The 16,087-nt window shown below is 45.5% G+C and overlaps 1 protein-coding gene across 3 annotated transcripts in view; it reads right to left on the bottom strand.

Annotated features, from left to right (window-relative positions):
* The window catches only part of LOC146174013 (prestin-like), a 189,921-nt gene that overhangs the window by 79,524 nt on the left and 94,310 nt on the right, over positions 1 to 16,087 (bottom strand). For 2 of the 3 annotated variants that reach the window (XM_084583172.1, XM_084583173.1), the window contains one exon: positions 7,396 to 7,443. The exons of the other annotated variant lie outside the window; for it this stretch is intronic. The gene's annotated coding sequence lies outside the window, so the exon portion shown is untranslated. The remainder of the gene's footprint in view (positions 1 to 7,395; positions 7,444 to 16,087) is intronic. 3 annotated transcript variants of the gene reach the window in all.

Genomic DNA, 16,087 nt, shown 5'->3' with positions numbered 1-16,087 from the left:
GGTCCGGTTTCTTAAACTGCTCTTCAAGCAAAATCAAGGTCCTCAAACTTTCAGACCCCTTACTCCACCAGCGTTTATTTATGAATACGTATATTAGTCAAGTATTTGCACCTTAGTCATCTCCGAAAGAAAGTCAGCGTTCTTTGAAACTAGCTAGCCAGAAAACCCTTTTTGAAACTGGGCAGTGATCAATTTCCGACTCACTCCAACTGTACTGGCAAGGTTTCGACTTGCCAATGATAGATCGTATACAGGTTGGTTCAAAGCAGGGATGTTGTTGTGTCTGCCAGGTGAATACCTGGTTCCGCGGCTGCATTCTGGAGCAATAATAGAAGAACGAAACAAAAATAAATGAAGTCCATACAACTAGAAATGCCTCGGCACACTGACACTCCGCGCACCTGCCCCTGGCTCGATGACAAGACGTACAAGTGGTACCGACCGGTCGCGCATTTCTCAGAACCAGCCGCCACCCACATTGCATTGGCCGCATTCCTCATACTCCCATACCGCTGCACGGACAACTGATTGAAGTGGAATTGAAAACTAGCCTGAGGGCAAAAAAACCCCCGCATGTTGTAGTTACGCGAGACAGGCGGAACTCTAGGCGGTAGGAGGTAACAGAAATAAATGATGAGATACGCGTGTTTGTCGGACGTGACACATCAAAGGAGCCGAGCATTCGGACATCCGCTTGACATCACACATATCCATCGGCTACCGATGCTACTTCTTTCATGTGTCCTGCTTCTTGAACGGTGGAGCGGCCTGGTTCGAGCACGAAGTGAAGGCGTAAATAAAAGAGAACTTGCAGGGCCTTACTGAAAACGATCAACAACATAACCGATGGCCTAATCCCCTTTTCTTTGCGAGGCCGTTGCCGTAAGCTAGATACAATAGATTTGGCGCGGTACATGGACTGTAAGGTCTATGGTGTGTGTGTTTGATATGTACATTTAGAGTTAGTCGTCCACACTTTTATCGCTGCCAATACAAATACTTGCACAGGCGGTGTGCTAGATATTGCAATGAAGTTTGAACAATGTACTATTCTTATAACGACGTTATGCAGCTTTAAAATAAGGTATAGACGGATAAGGAAACACTACCATCACATAACCACACCGTTCGACGTTTCAGCATGCCATTCTGCGCAGGCGCAGTTCAGTACCGGCGGCATTCCTCTCTTCTCCTAGCAGATAGAATCATCGTACCTAAAGCTTATGCTAGCTTGCGCGCATTCAGTGACGACCCCCCCCCCCCCCCCCCCCCTCTACAGCGACTACAGCAGGTTTGGTCAGGGGCACAAGAATCTACAGAGCGAAGAGCCAGTGGATTAGGGTTAAGCTGAAGTTGCATTCTTCCGATTACGGTTGTCTTCGCGACTGCGAACAACCGGTTAGAATGCTGGTCCCTCTGCTCGCGGGAAGATTTTGCTGAGGCATTGAATAGCCCCCATCGGCGTCTCCGCCGCCTTATTTCCGGATGGTAACTGCGCGCGACGCAAACTTGACGGAGAAATTTGGACCACGCCGGAAGAACACGTAACTGTGTGTATAGCCGCCGTCGTTTGTTTGGTTTGGTTTTGGGGTTTAACGTCCCAAAGCGACTCAGGCTATGAGAGACGCCGTAGTAGAGGACTTCAGAAATTTCCGCCACCCGGGGTTCTTTAGCGTGGCACGGGCGTAAGGCTCCATTTGTTTCAAAGATTTAAATATTGAATGAATGAGTAAACATATCAATATTTTATCGCAACGTAGGCTGTTGATCCCGATATTGCAAAGTGCCCTGCTGAGTAACATTAGGATGGGTATATGCCAATTCTATCAGCGGAGCTTGGTTAGTAAATTAGTCGTTTGTGTTGTTACTATATTTGTCATGCCTTACTAAAAGTTGTCCCTTTTATTCGTCCAATTATCTCATTTTAGAGCGTTCTAATCTTATCCACTCCTTTATCCGGCTTATTATCCCTCTGTCACTCACCCTCCTATTCTCGGCTTCTTAGATTTGGCTTATACCATCTGTTGGACACCTTGCCCAGGAGCTTGAGCGCATGAAGTCGTTGTCACAACCCAAACGTTGATACAATGGCTGTATTGGCAGTCTAAAAAGAATTCATTGCAGATGACTATATATGGTCAAACCACAGAGCACAAGTCGTATGCGCTGTTCGTAGTGTGTGCCTTCATTGCGCGCCGGTTCTTTAGTATCAACACAAGAAAAATGGTGCCAATAAAGATTTTCTCTATTGCTCCCTCACGTTAGTATTGTGCTGCTTGCAGCTGTCTTGGTTGTCCGTGATTATAACTTTTGCACGTTCGAACTTCCAATATCTCATCTATTGTCGTAATCTTCATTGTATTCTTATATCCCGCATTGTTGTCACCATTCGGGTATCTTAAGGGTGTCGCAATCATGACATGCATGTATTTTTGACAAATTTCACGCACACACGTGATTTCAAGGGCAGTTGTTAAGGCGCAATGCTTTCTGGCGCTCATTACAGCTTCCCGGACAATTTTCACAAGTTATGGGGTTTTAAGAACAGATTATATTTCGCACTTCTGCGGCCCCAAGAAAGTGTTGATTCTCACAAAAAGGAAGGTTCGCTTATTTTAATCTTTTTAAGCTTAATCTAGATCAGACTAAAACGAAGCCAGACTGCCTTTTACCAACCGCAAGGTAACATGAGATGAAGGCGGTTAGCATGAGTGAATTTCTAGTTACTGGTAAATTTTGCTAAACTTGAGCGTATGATTAGGTGACAAGCGCAGAGGGGGAGCGGGAACGTTGATGGGTGTGGCCTTGACTCTTCATTGCGCTGTTTTCTGAAAACAAAATAACTGTATTTGCTAACTGGTTTAGCTGACCCACCAAGAGCCTGGTGCCCTTGGTGGTGCTCTCAGTCCCAGGCCAAGTACTCGAGGTCCGCAAGTTCTGCATGAGATAGTATTCAAATCTGTCTGCCGAAACTTCCTATTTCAACAAGGTCTATGCTGCGGCTTTCGATCATTAAATAATTAATTGGTTAAATCTCTAGATCATATTGGTGAAGCATACACAGCGAGTACAATTTCAGATTTTTCTCAATAAAATTTGGTTCTCTCCGTGCTGGTATGATAATGAACAGTGCTTTCTTAAAAGGCATAACTGCTGGTGAGAACAGTTCTCCTTTCAGGCTGAGATATCTTTCAAGCTTAGCAAAGCCTAATCAATCAGTCTTTAAAATACGTAAACAGTTCATTGAAATCGGTCATCTCTTTCTTTTAACTTATAATCAGTGAAGGCATTTCAACGGGACAGAGGTAGACATACACACGCCCGCATCGTACGTTAGGGAAACGTTCGGTACACTACCAGTAAAAATTCCCTGCACGCCTGTGCATGCATTTGCGCAGCCAGCGTTCCAACCGCTTTGTTGTCTGGCCATGTCGGAGACGCGGCGTGAGGAGACCTCTCTCCTGCGACTCTGCTTTTGTCTTTTATACCCCTTTAAGCTGAGAGAAGAAAATGTCACGTGACACGACGCCCGGCACGTGCGCGTAGTCGAATAACATTTTCCCCCTGAACGGCAAAACAAAACGTCCCCGAATAACATGCCGTCTGTGCAAGCAGTGAACGGGCCAGCTGTCCATAACTTGTTTTGTTGAACCCATTTCTGTCGTAAGCGAACGCGCCCAGTATCTCCCGCTCCCCAAGCTTGTTTGCGAGGTCGTACGCTGAACCACCACGAAGTCTCGCGTGGAGATGTTGACGACCTCTGGCAGCCAACCGCCGTACTTTACGGGTTCGTTTATCACAGCAGTGGAAGAAATGTGGAATACAGCAGTGGAAGAAATGTGGAATACAGAGACGAGATGTGCTGTGCGTTTGCACCAAAACGTGTAAACACCGCGCGCTCTAGAAAAATAAGTTACTTTGGGTTCTGCACAATAGCGCTATGTTACCTCAGTAGGGGCTGAACGTGTTTTTATATGATTCATAGTTGACAGAGCAAATTTTTCCGCTTTGGCCGCCCATAGAGACCTTGCCTAGGTTTGAACAGGTGTTAGCTTACTGGTGGCGATGGAATTTTAGTGTTTTACTTTCTTTTTGCTATATTTGCCAGGCGGATATGTTTGCGAAAACAGCGGGGTCGTCAACAACGTTTACAAAACCGAAAGGAGGATAGTTTCAATTGGAGTGAGGCGCTTATTCTCAAATGCTTTGTAAGGAATTAAGCTCTCAGCTGAGTCAGTGAAGTTATGAATTTCATTCTTTGTTTGATTTGATACGCCGTAATGGAGGGCTCCGGAAATTCCGACCACCTGGGGTTATTTAACATGCACTGACATCGCACAGCACACGGGCGCCTAGGTTTTCGCCTCCACCGAGAAGAGGTCTGCGGGGCCGGGATTCGAGCCCTCATCCTTAGGCACGTCACTGAAGAGTCCTAACTGCTACTCTCCCGCAGCGGAGATTTATTCTTTGTGCTCACAAAGTGGTAATTGCTCAAAGCTTAAGAATATCGCCTAAATGTTTCCACTCAATGTCTAATTAGTTTCTAAAATCCCTGTTTTGGCCCAATGCGTTGGCACGCTACACACATTTTCAGCAGTGGGTGTCAGATGATAGCAAAATGACCGTGGGCTTTTTGATCGACTATGTGCTCGGTTTTAGCGTGGTACCATGCATTTTTGTGAAATGAACTCCAACCCCAAATGTAGTTCTTGTGTGCGTGGTTATTTTTTTTTTTTTTGTACAGAAAAAGAACTCGAAAAAAAGCTGCAACGTTTTAACGTTGTTAAACAGAATATGACGTGCGAAAGCTTTCGCGCACAGATGGTAGCTGCTAGACACAATGACGTGCAATTCACAGAGCGAGTGTGCGCTGATGGTTAATACGTGGGTAATGGTAATCGGCTTCGGCGATAGCTACGGGTTTCTGTAGTCACACCGACAAGTATTTCGAAGTTCTTTTCCCCGAACTGAGGAGATGGAAGCCACGAGATTCTTGGTCGTACTTTACCGTTATTGTAAGACCCTTCAAAGCAACGCAAGGTAACAAGAAGGTTGGAAGGGTAAAAAGTTTCATTGTGCCCAGAACAGCCATTAAAGAAGCGTCGCTGTTCGAAAAGAGAACCCCGGAAAGGCATAAAAAAAGAAGCTAATGGACCTCCCGTAGCCGAAAATAAGAAGTGTAGAGAAAAGGCAATTGCGGTTTCGGATGATATTTCCTTTTAGAATGCCTTAATTTGAATCATTTTTGTGTTCATCCATTGATCTGAATTATCTCTTTTTTCACTCTTGCTGTTATGTGAGGAAAGTATCAGTAACGCTTTTGAATGGTATAACCACCAGGGAAAAAACAAAATAGCAGAACCTAATTTAACGTGGTATAGAGAGCCTGATGCCGGCGGCATATGAGTGGGCGAACTTTTTTTGCCTTACTACAGCTGGCACATGTGTGTGTGTTTGTGTGTGTGTGTGTGTGTGTGTGTGTGTGTGTGTGTGTGTGTGTGTGTGTGTGTGTGTGTGTGTGTGTGTGTGTGTGTGTGTGTGTGTGTGTGTGTGTGTGTGTGTGTGTGTGTGTGTGTGTGTGTGTGTGTGTGTGTGTGTGTGTGTGTGTGTGTGTGTGTGTGTGTGTGTGTGTGTGTGTGTGTGTGTGTGTGTGTGTGTGTGTGTGTGTGTGTGTGTGTGTGTGTGTGTGTGTGTGTGTGTGTGTGTGTGTGTGTGTGTGTGTGTGTGTGTGTGTGTGTGTGTGTGTGTGTGTGTGTGTGTGTGTGTGTGTGTGTGTGTGTGTGTGTGTGTGTGTGTGTGTGTGTGTGTGTGTGTGTGTGTGTGTGTGTGTGTGTGTGTGTGTGTGTGTGTGTGTGTGTGTGTGTGTGTGTGTGTGTGTGTGTGTGTGTGTGTGTGTGTGTGTGTGTGTGTGTGTGTGTGTGTGTGTGTGTGTGTGTGTGTGTGTGTGTGTGTGTGTGTGTGTGTGTGTGTGTGTGTGTGTGTGTGTGTGTGTGTGTGTGTGTGTGTGTGTGTGTGTGTGTGTGTGTGTGTGTGTGTGTGTGTGTGTGTGTGTGTGTGTGTGTGTGTGTGTGTGTGTGTGTGTGTGTGTGTGTGTGTGTGTGTGTGTGTGTGTGTGTGTGTGTGACGTATCGCTGTTATTTACTATGGAAAAATGAACGTGGCCGCATATACCAAGTGGTGTACGCATCTTCTTTCCACCATCTTTGCTCTTAAGTGTAGCTTTAATACCTCCCCTCTGTGTAAAGTGCAGGCCGTGAGCATCTTGGATATACGTTGCCTATAATCCCACCCATCGGCGTGAAACCTGCATTCCAACACCATGGAGCTAGTTCAATCACACTATTGATAGTTTCACGTTTTCACGTTTGTAATTCTTAATGCAGCTATTACAGCATTTACAGTTGTCTAGGCCCCGCTTCAATAGAAATCGTATTCTAACAACCTCCTCCGCATTTCCCGACAAGAGATGGCGAACACTGGCATCTTTTATCTTCGCACGCTTGGATGTTCCAAGAAACATCACTGCGTGCCGTGTCGGAAAACCTGGTCGCATTCAAGGGACACGAGACGGGAAGCATAAGACAGCAGAGACATCGGTGGCTGCGTGCGAGCAATGGAGGATACCTGGAGGCTGCGCTTTGCTCTGCATTCGCCGCACGTTCGGACAACAAACAACCGCGCTGCGGTGTCCCAGGCAGATTTTTGTTTTCCTCGTGCATCAAGTTGCCGCAACTTCTTGCCTGCAGCGTTTTCCAATGGCGCGAACGCAACAGTGACGTCCTCGAGTGCTGAGCGATAAGGCAGCGTGACGACTAGTTGCAGTGTTTCAGTGCGTAATTGAAATATTGAGAAAAACATTGATTCCCGCTATCTTATCGGCGTGCATTGCATCTGGACGATGGCTTGTTACATAATGTGGATGGCTGCGCTCTTCGGCGTTCATCACGCAGAAAGTGCGTTTACATCACCGTGTCGAGAGCAGTTCTCCATGCACCTTCAGCAGCACAGCGAGAGTCTCCGCAGAACGTTTGAGTCCTTGCCTGTTTGTGTGCGGTAGGTGAATCGAGTAAACAGTTACTTTGACACTTTTCATCGAAATTCGAAGGGGCAAGATGAGCATGCCTGAAACGAAGCTGTGGTCTGATTAAAGAGCTTGCCACACAAAATGAGCCAGTTTGCTTCATAGTAAGTGTTGGAGAGATGACTATTGAGAAGAATGGAAGAGAACAAAGTCCGAACAAAAGTTCGATGAAATGAATTCGTTTCATTTTTGAAAATATTTTTTTAATGTGAGGTTATCAGCAGGCGGCGCAGTGTTATTGTGAAGTGTGTAATGCGATTAGAATCAGTGTTCTTTGATTTGTATTATAATGGAAAGGTTATCGATAAGCTCACCAGGCAGAAGGCGAATATCTAGTCGGCTGTTGACGGCGCCTCCCGTCACTGCGGCAGGAAAGGAAATCAGAGAAAGAGGTAAGAAACGAGCATCACAGGCAGTACTTCAGCACTTCAAAGTATCATTCCAGTGTGGAAGGGGCACCTAAAATGATTGCATTAGTGCAAAACTTTTCCTGTTTTTCATTTATTTCAGCACAAAAACCAATACCAACCTCGAACACGCAGTTTCCCAGAGTTGCGCGATTTACTGCGCCGTTTATCACAAATTATCACAGGCATCAGCTTCATTGATTGCTTTGTTCGGCGAAAAAATGTATTTCAGGCTGCAGATTAAAACAATTGAAAGGAGCTAAAGTCGGAATATTTCACTTGTTAGACTGCGATTGTTCAAGCGTGTCATCCTTGTTAAATATCATTTCTCTAACTTTAAAATTTGGAGGAATTTTTCGCACAACAAAGTTGGTCCTTTTAGCTTACAATATAGAGAAACAAAAAGAGAGGTTCGCGAGGCTTTTATTAATAAGGATGTAATCTGCGCATTTAAGTCTAGCCTTCTTTGGCGGCCATACCAAAGAATGAAAACAAATTTTTACCACAGTCATGAATTTTTCCGCTCCACTAACCAAATAGCATTTCTGCTGCTTTTGTTTCACTCTCAGTCATATTTTCTTCATGCTTTAACCATCTACCTTCATGGTGCGAGCAACAAAATAGTTGCGCATAGCAATAATAGCTAAAACGACAGAAACAACATTACGCAGTGCCAAGGTCGGATCAGGCACCACAAATTGCCACCATCAGCCAAAGTTAAGAATGTGCCAGACTGACCCACCCAAATGCCCTTCGTCTGTCAGTCAACCTATAGATAGTATAGAGCGATCTCTTTAATAGAGAGAGAGAAAGAAATAGCATTTATTTGCACCCGTAAAAAAGGTTGGCGAGGTTCCGAGGCGCAGCTCTGTCCCAGCCATGTCCTACCCCTCAGCCGTCAACCTGGATCTCTTGGATCCTTGATAGAAGTGTCTGTCGAACCGACACAATAAATATCTTTTCTAAGCCACCAACTCACCGCAGTGCAGAAGCCAGAAATGACGAGCTTTGATACGCATGTCAGTTCAGAGAGAAAAAGGGGATGTTTCACATGAGTTGGTCAGGCATGTTGCGAGCAGAAAGCCTAACACTTCAGAAAGGACGCAAGAACAGAAGTTCGGTCCGTTCTGTACATTTGCCGTCTTACGCCCTGTCCAAAGTTGCGGCTATTTTTTCTTGTAACTTTCAAGAAGAGTGGACGGAAAGCTTCTGCGGGGATAAAATTTGCTGCAACATTTCCTCGATATTCATTCGGCCAGAATACGTTTCAGTGTTTAGTGTCTACATGTCCGCTGATGATTTCTGGCTTTTCAGCTAGCTAGTGATAAATGTCACAATGACAGAGGTTTTCTACCAGCCCAAAATTTCGTTTTTCGCGGTAAATGTTTGACACACAACAGTTTTGCAAAGTGGCCGGTTTAAAACATTCTGCGTTCCATCAATCTTCAAAGAGAGTCCGATGCAAGGCCCTTGAAAAAAAGCTCCTGAACAACTGCTCACATTCTCTGGGACCCTTTTCAGGCACCCACACTGACGAAGCACAATTGCGCCGGTGCCATTCGATACCCGATACCAATAAAGGAACGCACCGATCCCCTGATGCACGCCGCTTCATTGTTGTTAGTCGGCAGCGCTAAGGCTGCACGAGCTCGGCGTCTCTATCCCCATCAAGCATAGAAATTGGGACAGCAGCATGTATTGCGAAAGTGTGATTTGCATGAGAAATTCGGCGAGCCAGTCAGTCGATGCACTTATACCTGCCGCAGGCATCGTTAGGCGCACGTAGTAAGCGAGGCCCAATACAACAACGCCAGTAACAATAACGTGGGCCTTGAGATTATGGGCCAATGCGCCTGACCTCTTTTTAGGGCTCCATGACTGGGCGCTTCGGAACCCGCTTATAGTTAGCCGGTGGGCTTCGCGCTTCGACGAGAACGTAGCTTAGCGGTTTGGGCTAAGAGCTTTATGAAGAGAAAAAAGGAAAATGTGCGTTTACAGTGTAGCAGACCATGGTTCTTTACGCTACTGAAGAAAGTCATATATGGCTTGCTGAACTCCGAAATAAAAAAAAAAAAACTCAAGGATACAGAGGTTCGGTAGGCACGCAACAGTCAAATGTACGGAGAAAAAGGAAGCGTTGTTTTAAGGTAGCAGAGGTGCCCAGTCACGCATAACGGTTTCCGTGCAGCCGCAATGGGGACAAACTTTGATGCGGCACGGAGGAGGAGGAGGGCCTAGTTTACACCTTCTGCTTTCCGTGGAAATATGAGGGTCATAATAAGAGGACGTGGATTGATTAATAAGCTCTATATAATGTTGAATCAACTACCGAAGTGCAGCGCGTTGCTATCATTATATGGTGAGTTAGGTTTCTTGGTTCAAGATTTATAGTCTCAACACTGTTACCATACATGATGACGCTCATTGAGTCAAATATGGTATTGCCATTAATTATTTCCAGCATTGTGGCAGGTAAGTTAACCCAATCTGCGGCCTTCGTGGCATGTGAAAAACCTCTTTTCATGTTAATTGAAGTTGTTTCACTGAACGATGCAAACTTGGAACCTTATAATAGAATACATGCATTTCTTCCAGTTTGTGTCGTGTGATGCATTTCATTTGATTTCGGTGGCCTAATTCTGCGCATGGTGGCAATTCATCTATAAACAAACCTGAGCAGCCGCAAAGAGAAAAGCTCGAAACAAGTGGCTCAGTTAGAGGTATTTTAATCTCCCCTAGGCTAAAAAGAGTAAGGTGAGCCCGCACATATCGCAGGCGCTGCGTGGGAATATGCAGTAATTTCAATTCATTAAATTCAGATGCATCGTCATTGAATGTTCGTGTTGACGTGAAAAGCCGCCTGCTGTCGTTTGTATGTAACTGGAAGCAGTACGCCCACGAACTTTTCCAAGCTTAGGCACTGGCTTTATGCAAGCCGAAGCACTGTCTCATTAGGACAAAGTCTTAAATCTTTCAACGCAATGCAATGTGTTAGGTGGAAACCAGCAAATTTAAGAAGAGAAATGTGCTGCTACAAAGTAATAAATTGAGATTTAGTTCCATGGATCTGGAGCCCTAAGTGAATAACCCCTTTCTGCGGCTTCACTTTGGTCACCTCCTGTCTCCAAAGCACATTATCTAATTCTCAGCCGGGCCGTTGCAGGAAACCAAAACACTCGCAGATTAGCCAAATTGCATAAGGAACAGCGGTGAACTAAGAGGCGAATAAACTGCCTCAAGGTAATCTCCGCTTCCGCAGAGAAATCAACGCACTAACGGGATCCTCTCTCCGCTCCTCTTATGTACGCAACTCCCACCTCGTGTCGTAACAAGTGCACAGTACGATGTCCCAGGACTGTACTCTAGCGCTGGGAAAAAGGACCCTACCGGCTCCCCACGTCATTAATGCAACACCGCCCCATACCGCTAGACTAGCTGCGTGTCCGGCAATCAAGGAGTTTAATTGACCGCCGCAGTCGGCACACACACAAGCCAGTGCGCCAGCGAATTCAGGGGGCACAGCGGTGCGCGGTGCCGGCACTTTTCGCAACAACGGCTCTGACTGTCTCCCCGACAGTCAGAGACCGCCACGGTAGCGTTCCGGTCCCTGTGAACGCAGTGTGCGCGAGCACATAGCGTACGCGCATTCGTGACCGCCACCGACGACGACATATACGGTTCGGGGTCGATGTTCGCGTGTTCGCATACCGCGTGCTAGTGTTCAAAGGGCGGCTGCGGGAACGCGGGCGTTCGGTGTTGCGAAATATCGGTTTTATATGTCCGGGCTCGTGCGCATTCTCGTGCGTCTGTATGCTAGCGTGTTTGTGTAGGGGCAGGACAGGGCGGAATGCATATGAAGTGAAAATCGTCGGAGGCCAATGTATATTACACTCGTTCCTCGCGGTATGCTGCAAGAGAGCCGCCGGTGATGCTGAACACTGAGCATTAGCAGTGGCGGTATAGCGAAGCAGAAACATTAATTTCCTAGTCGAACCTTTCGCAAGGCAAGTCACACGAGAGCCATACGAAAGATAGTTGAAGAACATTTAATGAATGGGTGCTGTGAATGCTTGCAACGGTTTGGAATGATCTGTGGAATAAACATGAGCTGAAAGTATATGGATTCCCATTCTTCATCCGCCGGCAGGAGGCGTTTTTAAGCTGCGTACCAGGTAGACCAGATTCCCCGTGCCTGGCAAGGGGAAATATGAAGAGCCAGCTCACTCTATCAGACCAGCAGTGCACCTCGAAGGGCTTGTCCAGATAATGATAAGGTAAGTCTGCAGTCATCAGTTACGCTTTTAACCATGCAACGACGTGGGGCAAAATTCCTTGAGGCAATGCAGGAGGCAGTCGGAATCGGACGGGGTATTAATAAAATTCCTCTCTGAGAACACCGAGAGCACGGATATAGAAGGAACATGTATTCAGTTCATTCGCTTTTGCGGAATCTCGAGTCAAAGACTCAGTTTCTCGAGGTTTTTTTTTTTTTTTTTTTTCTTTGCATGGGTGTCAGCTCTTCGCAGAAAGATGAGTGCTGAATCTTATTTACCGTAAAAAGAAATCATTACAATGTCGCAGTAATTACTGTCTTTAACAGAAATGCATGACATTTGATGTTTTAAAGCGAGTACCCATTGATGACAAAACATGTTTTCGAACAGTGTAATACCTCGCATGCATCTGGATCGTTTTCCTTATACCTTTATTCCAGCGCCTACGGGAGAGGTATTATTAGATGCTTTTGCTTCGGCTAAACTGACTCTTAGCATCGATAAAAGTTCGCCCGTGTTAAAATACTGCTTTACTATCGGACCTAGTAATCTAATTTCTCTGAAAACGAAGATTGCAGAAACTAGAAAAGAAAAACATGGGGTTCCAATGTCGACATCACCTGTCTATCTCACAAGAAAACTGCGGCGTAACATAGACACTTTTCCGTGCATGAATGTGTGAGGCTGTATGCTGCCCAGCCGTTGATTTCCAAAACGGTGACCTAAGAATACTGTCCGGGTTTGACGTCATGACATGCAATTAAATGGCGGATTATTTTCAATCAAATTTTCTGGACACCGTCTTTTTATATCTTTTAAAAACGAACACAAAGGAAGATAACTTTTTTAAATATGGTTTGAAAGAACTGAACTTAGGCAAACTTATGCAATGCTGCTCATTTCAGAATGCATTAGTTGAACAGAAGCTTAACAAAACACGATCAGTAATTTATTTTCTGGCTTTGAACGCCTTTATAGCTCTGACTTGTGGGAAGGGTTCTTTTGGCATAACTCATACTTATTATCTTCCACAAGGGCAGGATTGGCGAGTTTCGTTCTAAGCGGGGCTAGACAGCACAGCACAGTCACTACGGAAGTAATCGCCATCTTCCTTTCAAGCCCTTAGGAAGTGAGTAAATCAATTTTTGTCCCTGTCTGTCACCGAAAAACGAGAAATGTCTAATCACACGAAAGATTGATAATTATTCTCGAGAGTTATAAATGTAGTGCAAACAGTATTCCTTATGTACTGTAGATTATAAAGCGTGTTGCACTGCTCAACCCATTTTGACTTTGACGACCCAGTTTTAAGAATTGTTCCATTCGCCGTTGTTTTCATTTAAGACCAGTCAACGCAAATTGTGCGCTACTTCAACGAAGACCGTAATTACAGCTGTCAGAAGGTCTTGTTTATGGCTTCCTTCTGTACATGATATACCGTTTCCTGTGTCATGAAATGCGGTACACCGAAAGACCGGTTCTCGTCTCTCTTCAAAGAAATGTTCAACATACATAGCATAACTTTCAACAAACCTTCGAAACTCTCCAACTATACAGTCGCCATCATACGCATCTTCTTTTATGCAGATGATTCACTTGTACGTAAAAAGATAATTCAGGTATATAACTAATATGTTGGCTTTCACTGCCGTGGGTGTCTAATCTTCCACATTAAATCATGAGCAGCTACCAACATTTGCTCCTCATAAGATGGTTATTTGGTGTTATCAAATATTGTTTAGTAAACGCTTTCAAATCTCCGCGCTCCAAAATGTGACAAGTGTACGCTTCGTATCCTAAAGTGCCCAGCTACCAAGGTTTCACGGAAGAAATTGTAGGCTCGCTTCCTTCGACCTCACCGCTGATACATCCAGAAGACATCAACTACTTCGCCCTCATTGTCATGGCGACGAACGCTGCTACAGAACTGGGTCTTAATGCTCCACCCCCACGCTCCCTCTACCGACTAAACTGGGCTATCGAGTCCTGCTATCAACGTGCTATTTTCTCACCTCGTCACGGTTCACGACAGCTGCCGGTCTCTCGAAAGCCCCTGTCACGTCAGCGCAGACAGTGATCAGGCTTCCCCTAGGAGGTGTTTTTAAGTGCAGGGGTACAGACTTGCGATTTGCAAGAACAAAAAAAAAAAAAAAAGCTCGCATATTACCAGTCAGGATCACGCCGGTAACTGCTATTATGAATTATTTTCTTGTATCTAAGAGCAGAGAAGCCTGTTCTGACATGATTTCCCCACCAACACTCGTGTTTCTAAATTTCTAGACGTTTCCATCACTTCAACTCACTTGATATACTCAGTAACGATAGTTAGAACTTTTATTCTGTCGTCACCCTTCGCACACTTCCCGAAATTTTGTGGTTTCTTGGATTGAACTACATTTATTAAATGTGAGCGGAGATGAAATTCCTACACGCATCATCCATCAGGTAAACTAAACCTTCCCTTCGTTTCTTCCTCAAACGCACCGCAAGCGGCTGTTCGCTAAAGAAGGAATATAATTAGATGCCGACCGGTGGCGGGGGTGCTCAGTATAAGGCTCCGCATCAGCGTTTTACTACCGAGCCCATTCAGCCATAATCCTTCACGCACACCACACTAAAGGCGCGCTCAGGAAAGCGTCACGAGAGCTCACCAGGCATTCTTAACGGAGATCACGACAGAGCCTTCACGAGAGTTACCTCTGCCTTACTCCTCTGCGCACGTCAGCCACAGCACTTTACGCGCACGCATTCGCCGTCTCCGACAAGCCTATCGATGCATTTAATCTGGATAGACACCACGTTGGATGTCTTGGATTGTTCAAGGCAGAGCATTAGCCACCCCTGGTGCTAAAGTTCTCCGAAAGGGGTTGTAATCTGGACTGGTGATCGCGATGGAGGCTTCGTAGTGCGCATGTCCGGAAGCGTCGGATGGCGCTGGCTTTAATGCCTTTTCCTGTCGCTGCCCACCGACCGCTTTCACTGGCTATTGAGGGCAGCGTGTTCTACTGCTAACACGGGAAGCTTGAGCTTGATAGGTGAGCATGAAATGTGTCGAGGAGATTCGTCGACAAGTTGCGGCTGAAGGCGTAACATGAGGACATAACCCAGCAACAACTCCCGCGTTTTCGGCAACGAAACCGTTTGTCGTTAGTGAACAGGTTGTCGATACAAAAGGTAAGGCCAGCCGAGAGTGCGGATCGGCACGAGTGGTAGAAAACGAAGTGATCTCTCGAGATATATGCATGGTTTAGTCAGTGGAGGAGGAGGAAGATGAAGAGGAAAGGCAGAGAGGTAACCCGTGGTGCCTGCATAAAGAAAGCACTATCCAGCAGAAGTTGCGTGGTTGATTGAGGCAGTAGATTTAAGTGGTTCAGCAATTGCGCCGTGATATTAATGCCTTCATTTTATCGTTTAATGTTAATTGTCATTCTTTACCAGCGCTATCTTTTAACGCGGCAGCGTTGAATACCCCATTCCGGTGAAGTGACCACTGGTGTAGTGACCCGTTCTGGTGGAAGCCACTTCACCCCATAGTATGTGAAGTGTCAGGCATTATAGGCAGCTAATCCTGAGGACATGGGTTCAACTCAGGCAGCGAAAGCCGTATTTTGATAGAAGGGACATAAAAAATACGTGTAGCATTCAATTTAAGTTCACGTTGAAGAATCCTCATTGGACTAAATTAATACGACGGCCTTCTTCACGACGTCTACAATAGCTCAGGACGGTAAACTGCGCTAGACTTTTAGAGAGTTATCGAAGCGAAACTGAATAGAGATCCTGCCAGCACCTTCATTGTAACAATCAAGAACTAGGAAAGGATTGTGGTTGAAGTGATATTGTCTGAAAAAATATGGCGCTGGCTTTAACTGAAATTATATCCATACAAGTACCTCGCAAATTCATTATCTTAGCATATCAAAAAAAAAAAATAGATGAAAATAAAAAGAACCTCTATAGATTTACGCGTTTCGCCCAAGCACCTTAATAGTCGAAAAACATTTTCATATTACCGCAATCTTCCTAGACCGAAAATTCACACTAGATAAGTGACGCTGAAGCTCAAATACGTATCGCAAGAACCTTAAAGTGTCGCTGTTGATAATTGCGCTGTCCCTCGACACGGTTTTGAAGAATCAATATTCTAGGCTATGAAGTCAGCCGAACACGCCAGGCTACCATCTACTGACACTTAGAGGTGAACTCGGAATGCGCAATCGACGGGGATCTCCACGGGGGGGTTGGAGAAGCGGCCGAGATCAAGCGATCGAAACAAAAAGACTTGATGCATTGCTGGTTCGCCTGGTTTATATCTCGTTTTGACC

The sequence above is a fragment of the Amblyomma maculatum genome, chromosome 11 (assembly GCF_055883805.1).
Source record: "Amblyomma maculatum isolate TAMU_Amacu chromosome 11, ASM5588380v1, whole genome shotgun sequence".
Taxonomy (NCBI): domain Eukaryota; kingdom Metazoa; phylum Arthropoda; class Arachnida; order Ixodida; family Ixodidae; genus Amblyomma; species Amblyomma maculatum.
Note: the sequence above shows the minus strand (reverse complement) of the source record. Positions and strands in the feature narration are given on the sequence as shown.